This window comes from Cervus elaphus, chromosome 26, assembly GCF_910594005.1.
Source record: "Cervus elaphus chromosome 26, mCerEla1.1, whole genome shotgun sequence".
Lineage (NCBI taxonomy): Eukaryota > Metazoa > Chordata > Mammalia > Artiodactyla > Cervidae > Cervus > Cervus elaphus.
The window spans coordinates 24,999,115-25,004,960 of record NC_057840.1 but is presented as its reverse complement, the minus strand read 5'-3'; the positions used below and the strand labels follow the sequence as shown (position 1 = coordinate 25,004,960).

Sequence of the window (5,846 nt, the reverse complement as noted above, 5' to 3'; positions counted from 1 at the left end):
ACAGAATTGTAGGCAGTACAAGCTCTAAGACAGTAAACTTGTCTATCTAAGAATTCCATGGACGTGAGTGAGAATCAAGCCAATTAAAAGTAAGTACCTTTAGCTGATTTACTTCATTTTGCAGCAGAAACTAACACAACCTTTTAAAGCAGTTATTCTCCAAATTAAAAAAAAAAAAAAAGAAAAGAAAAGACTTCTTGGTGGCTCAGATGGTAAGCATCTGCCTACAATGCAGGAGACCTGGGTTTGATCCCTGGGTCAGGAAGATCCCCTGGAGAAGGAAATGGCAACCCACTCCAATACTCTTGCCTGGAAAATCCCATGGATGGAGGTGCCTGGTAGGCTACACTCCATGGGGTTGCAAAGAGTCAGACATGACTGAGTGACTTCACTTTCACTTAAAAAAAAGGCGGGGGGGGGGGGTGCGGGCAAGTACATTTAGACACAAAGATTCTGAAACACGTGTAGGTATTAACTGCCAAGCAGGAGATATGGGTTTGATCCCTGGGTCCAGAAGATACCCTGGAGAAGGAAGTGGTAACCCACTCTAGTATTCTTGCCTGGGAAATCCTATGGACAGAGGAGAATGGTGGGTTACATGTCATGTGGTCACAAAGAGTTGGATATGACTTAGCTACTCAAAAATAACAACAATAATTTAAACTAGTTTCTCTAGAGAGCAGTGAACAGTGAAAGTCTCAAGTTCTTTGATTATATAGAGGCTTAATGAGTGAGTGAAGTCACTCAGTCGTGTCCGACTCTTTGTGACTCCATGGACTGTCGCCCACCAGGCTTCTCCATCCATGGGGTTTTCCAGGCAAGAATACTGGAGTGGGTTGCCATTTCCTTCTCCAGGGTATCTTCCCCACCCAGGGATCGAACCCAGGACTCCTGCATTGGAGGCAGACGCTTTACCCTCTGAGCCACCAGGGAAGTCCCATACAGAGGCTTACAGGACTTCCAAAACCTGGAGAAACTAAGGAGTGAATGTTTGGATATACTTGTCCCAGTGTCCTCTGTCCCCATTCACATACCATGCAGGGTTATTTGACTAATTTGGAACTAGATCTGTCCATAAGGGGGAAGAAAAGAAGAAAAGAGAGACATCTTCTCCTTCAAATTGAACACTTCATATTTATTTCAATTTGACACCTTTTTCCTCCAACAATTAAATTCAAATAGTAAAGAAGACCAAAGTAGAAATTAATTTCAAATTATTAAAAAATAGATAAAAATCAGAGTGAGCCTATTAATTTCATTTTCTCTATATGCATTCTAAAAACCACTAAACACTTTCTTATTTTCAATCCATTAATTTATATAGCAGTGTAATATTAATTTTATGATATTACATTTTAACATGTTCTCAAATATTGCAGAGCTGAGTACAAAGTAAAGAGATATATAAAAATGGAATGGTGATTGTTTTATATTGCAAACATATAGAACATGTTTCTCATTATATTTATATAGTTATGAATTATGTTTGAGTTTAATTTCTGTGTGTTCATATGTCGTATAGGACAATAGTAAACAAAGAAGAAGTTTTGCATGAGCATAGAAACACTTTCCATGGTTATACACCCAGGCTCAGTACAAAAAAATTAAGCAAAATTGTCTATCTCCCAGTTTTTGCTAGAAGGAATTTGACTACATACTTCCCTAGCTGCTGCCTGAGGGTCTGACTTCCTGACTGAATCCTCCCCAAAATAAATGGTTCTTGGAATATCCTCAACTACAGGGAACAGCTAGTGACAAAGATGATGGCTTGGTCAATCACAAAGTTTTGGGAAACATGGATGAAAATGGAAGGAATTATGTGAGGTGAAATAAACCAGACAGAGAAAGACCAATACTGCATGGTGTTATTTACATGTAAAATCTAAAAAAAACAAAGTCAAACTCATGAAATAGCAAATAAAATGATGGTTGCCAGTGGCTGGGAAGTGTGGGAAATAGAAAAAGTGTGGTAAAAGGGTACCATTTTTCAGTTATATGATGAATGAGGTCTGAGGATCTAATGTATCTCCTGATAAATATAATTGATAATACTGTATTACCTAACTGAAATCTGCCAAAAGAGTGGCGCTTAAGTGCTCTCACACACACACATACACAGATTAAATATGGGACGTGTTAATTAACTGTGACAATTCTTCCACAATGTGTACATACATCATCTCTCTTCACATTATGTAGTTTTAAACATATTGCAAATTTACCTGTCAATCATACCTCAATATAGACTTTTCTACATTTTTTTCTTTCCTGTTGATAAAAGGGAAATTTTCTGTGAAAAACTAAAGAACAGTATTTATGGACTTCAAGGTTATATCAGGAAGGTTGAAAATGTCATATGACCAACCAACATGGTAACAGAAGTTTTCATTTTGCATGTTTTATCATAATGTGTTCACAAGATTTGTTTCCTATTTTAATATGCTTAAATGATATTTTAATATGTCTCTTATTTAATACTTTAATTTCCTGTTTCTTTGTGCTTGGATGGGGGTGGTGGTGGGGGGAATAAAGTGACTTGTGAAATAATATATTGTGGAATGAAACTTCATTTAACTCCTATTCACACACACACACACACACACACACACACACACAAACAGTATTTGACATCTAATACATATTTTTCATGTAAAAGTAGCTTTTAACCTGTGATTTGCACTAATTTTTTTTTGTGACATAAATACTATAGTCATCAGAGAATTAAATAAAGCATGACTACTTTTCCCAAAGTATTTTTTAAAAAACGGCAGAAATGAGAACACCTTGCTTTTGGCTAAGTGAAAATGATTTTAGACTTCTGGCTTCCAGAAACTGTGAGAGAATAATTTTTTATTGCTGGTTTAAGCCACCAAGTTTATAGTGTTTGTTAGGGTAGCCACAAATAACTAACTCACTAGTTATTATTACTCACAAACCTTTGTACAGGACTTCCTTATGGTACAGTGGTTAGGACTCCATGCTTCCACTGCAAGGGACATGGGTTCCACCCCTGGTGAGGGAACTTATTCCACATGCCATGCAGTGAAGCCAAAATTAAAACAAACAAACAAACAAAACCTGTGGACAACTTTAGGTTGATCAAGAGCTCACTGCTTTAAAATTTGAATCCATAAATATACTGTATTCGTTCCTTTAATACAGTATCAGACATTCACATTTTGATGAAGTATTGAAACTAGTAGTTCTTGTTCTAAAGCCCGGGAAAATCAATAAGATTTCAGACCTCAAGTAATACATTAACCAGACAAGACAAATTCAAAATAGCTCACCTTGCATTAATGGGGGAAAAAAGTATCTTCAGTTTCCCAAAGCAATTTCAAAATGAGAAAAAAAATAACACTTAAACATAGATGTGTGAATGTACTCCTTCTGCTTCTAAGTCTGGGAGGATTCTTAAAATTCCAAATCGTGCATTTAAAAATGTGTACTTTATAAAAATATAAATTTAAGTTATAAATATTTATATTACACAGTTTATGCATTGTTTTATATTACATTTAGCACATTTTGTGTAATATATTAAAATAATTTTGCCATCATTTAGAAAGTTGTAACTTTTTTCTACTTTTAGTATTAGGCTGATTTTTAAGGTTTTCTAGAAAAGGAAATGAAAACCTCATAGTTTTCAGAACTGGCAAGAATGTATTTACTTCAACTCATTTATCTTCCTTATGAAGAATATCTATCTGTCCTTGGATATTTTAAAATATGTCAGCAGCAAGGACTTGTAGAAAAAACACTACATAAAGCATGTGAAAGTCTGAGTTTATAGTTCTACTTTTAATACTGTTTACATGCAAACCAATAAACCTCAGTCTTTTGGAGTTTCTGCTTGATATCTATAATACACAGAAACCTCTTCATCTACTGGTAGGATTATTATAAAGATCAAGTAGACTAATATGTAAATCATTTTAAAAACTATTAGAGTCTACAAAATAATTATCTTATGAGAAAATATCAGTGTACTTGTATACTTGATAATTATCTATCAATTAATTATTATGTAATACAATGAAAATTAGAGATACCAAGGGAACATTTCATATAAAGACGGGCACAATAAAGGACAGGAAAGGCAAGGACCTAACAGAAGCTGAATATATTAAGAAGAGATAGTAAGAATACACAGAAGAACTATACAAAAAGATCTTAACCACCCAGATAACCACGATGGTGTGATTAGTCATCTAGAGCCAGACATTCTGGAGTGCGAAGTCAAATAGGCCTTAGGAAGCAACACTACAGACAAAGCTATTGCAGGTGATGGAATTCCAGGTGAACTATTTCAAATCCTAAAAGATGACGCTGGGACAATGCTGCACTCAATTTACCAGCGAATTTGGAAAACTCAGCAGTGACCACAGACCTGGAAAAGGTCAGTTTCATTCCAGTCCCAAAGAAGGGCAATGCTGAAGAATGTTCCAACGACCACACCATTGCACTCATTTTACCTGATAGCAAGGTCATGCTCTAAATCCTCCAATCTGGGCTTCAACAGTATGTGAACCAAGAATTTCCAGATGTTCAAGCTAGATTTAGAAAAGACAGAGAAACAAGAGATCAAATTGTGAATATCCATCAGATCATAGAAAAAGCAAAGTCCAGGAAAGCATCTACTTCTGCTTCATTGACTATGCTATAGCCTTTGACTGTGGATCACAGAAAATGTGGAAAATGCTTAAAGAGATGGGCATACAAGACCACCTTACCTGCCTCCTGAGAAATCTGTATGCAGGTCAAAAGTAACAGTTATAACTGGACATGGAAAAATGGACTGGTTCAAAATTGGAAAGGTATACAGAAAGTTTGTATATTGTCACCCTGCTTATTTAACTTACATGCAGAGTACGTCATACGTAATGCCAGGCTGGATGAAGCACAAACTGAAATCAAGATTGCCAGGAGAAATATCAACAACCTCACATATGCAGATGATACCACCCTTGTGGCAGAAAGTGAAGAGAAACTAAAAAGCCTCTTGATGAAAGTGAAAAGAGAGAGTGAAAAAGTTGGCTTAAAACTCAACATTCAAAAAACGAAGATCATGACATCCGGTCCCATCACTTCAAGACTAATAGACGGGAAAACTGCAAACGGTAACAGGCTTTATTTTCTTTGGCTCCAAAATCACTACAAATGGTGACTGCAGCCATGAAATTAAAGGAGAGCTATGACAAACTAAAACAGCATATTAAAAAGCATAGATGTTACTTTTCCAGCAAAAGTCCATATAGTCAAAGCTATGGTTTTTCCTGTAGTCATGTATGAACGTGATAGTTGGGCCATAAAGAAGGCTAACTGCCAAAGGATTGATGCTTTTGAACTGTGGTCTTGGAGAAGACTCTTGAGAGCCCCTTGCCCTGCAAGGAAATCAAACCAGTCAATCCTAAAAGAAATCAGCCTTGAGTATTCACTCCAAGGCCTGATGCTGAAGCTGAGGCTCCAATACTTTGGCTACCTCATGCAAATAGCCAACAGTTTAGAAAAGCCCCTGATGCTGGGAAAGATTGAAGGCAGGAGAGAAGGGGACACCAGAGAATGAAGTGGTTGGATGGCATCACCAACTCAATGGGCATGAGTTTGAGCAAGCTTCAGAAGATGGTGAAGGACAGGGAAGCCGAACGTGCTGCAGTCCACGGGGTCGTAAAGAGTCAGAGAGGATTGAGCAACTGAACAACAAAAACAACAAAGACAATGACTATCTGACAATAAAATAGTTTATTATGGCATATTTAATTTTTTTAAATAGATCTCCTTATTTGCATGGAATTATGCTACTACTGTGGGAAAGCATCACAGAACGCTATTGTTAACTTCTACTT

General features: G+C 36.5%; 1 non-coding gene across 1 annotated transcript; it reads right to left on the bottom strand.

Annotated features, from left to right (window-relative positions):
- Positions 1 to 861: 861 nt before the first annotated feature.
- TRNAW-CCA lies at positions 862 to 933 on the bottom strand. The gene has a single exon. It is a non-coding gene; the product is annotated as a tRNA-Trp (tRNA).
- Between the last annotated feature and the right edge of the window lie 4,913 nt (positions 934 to 5,846).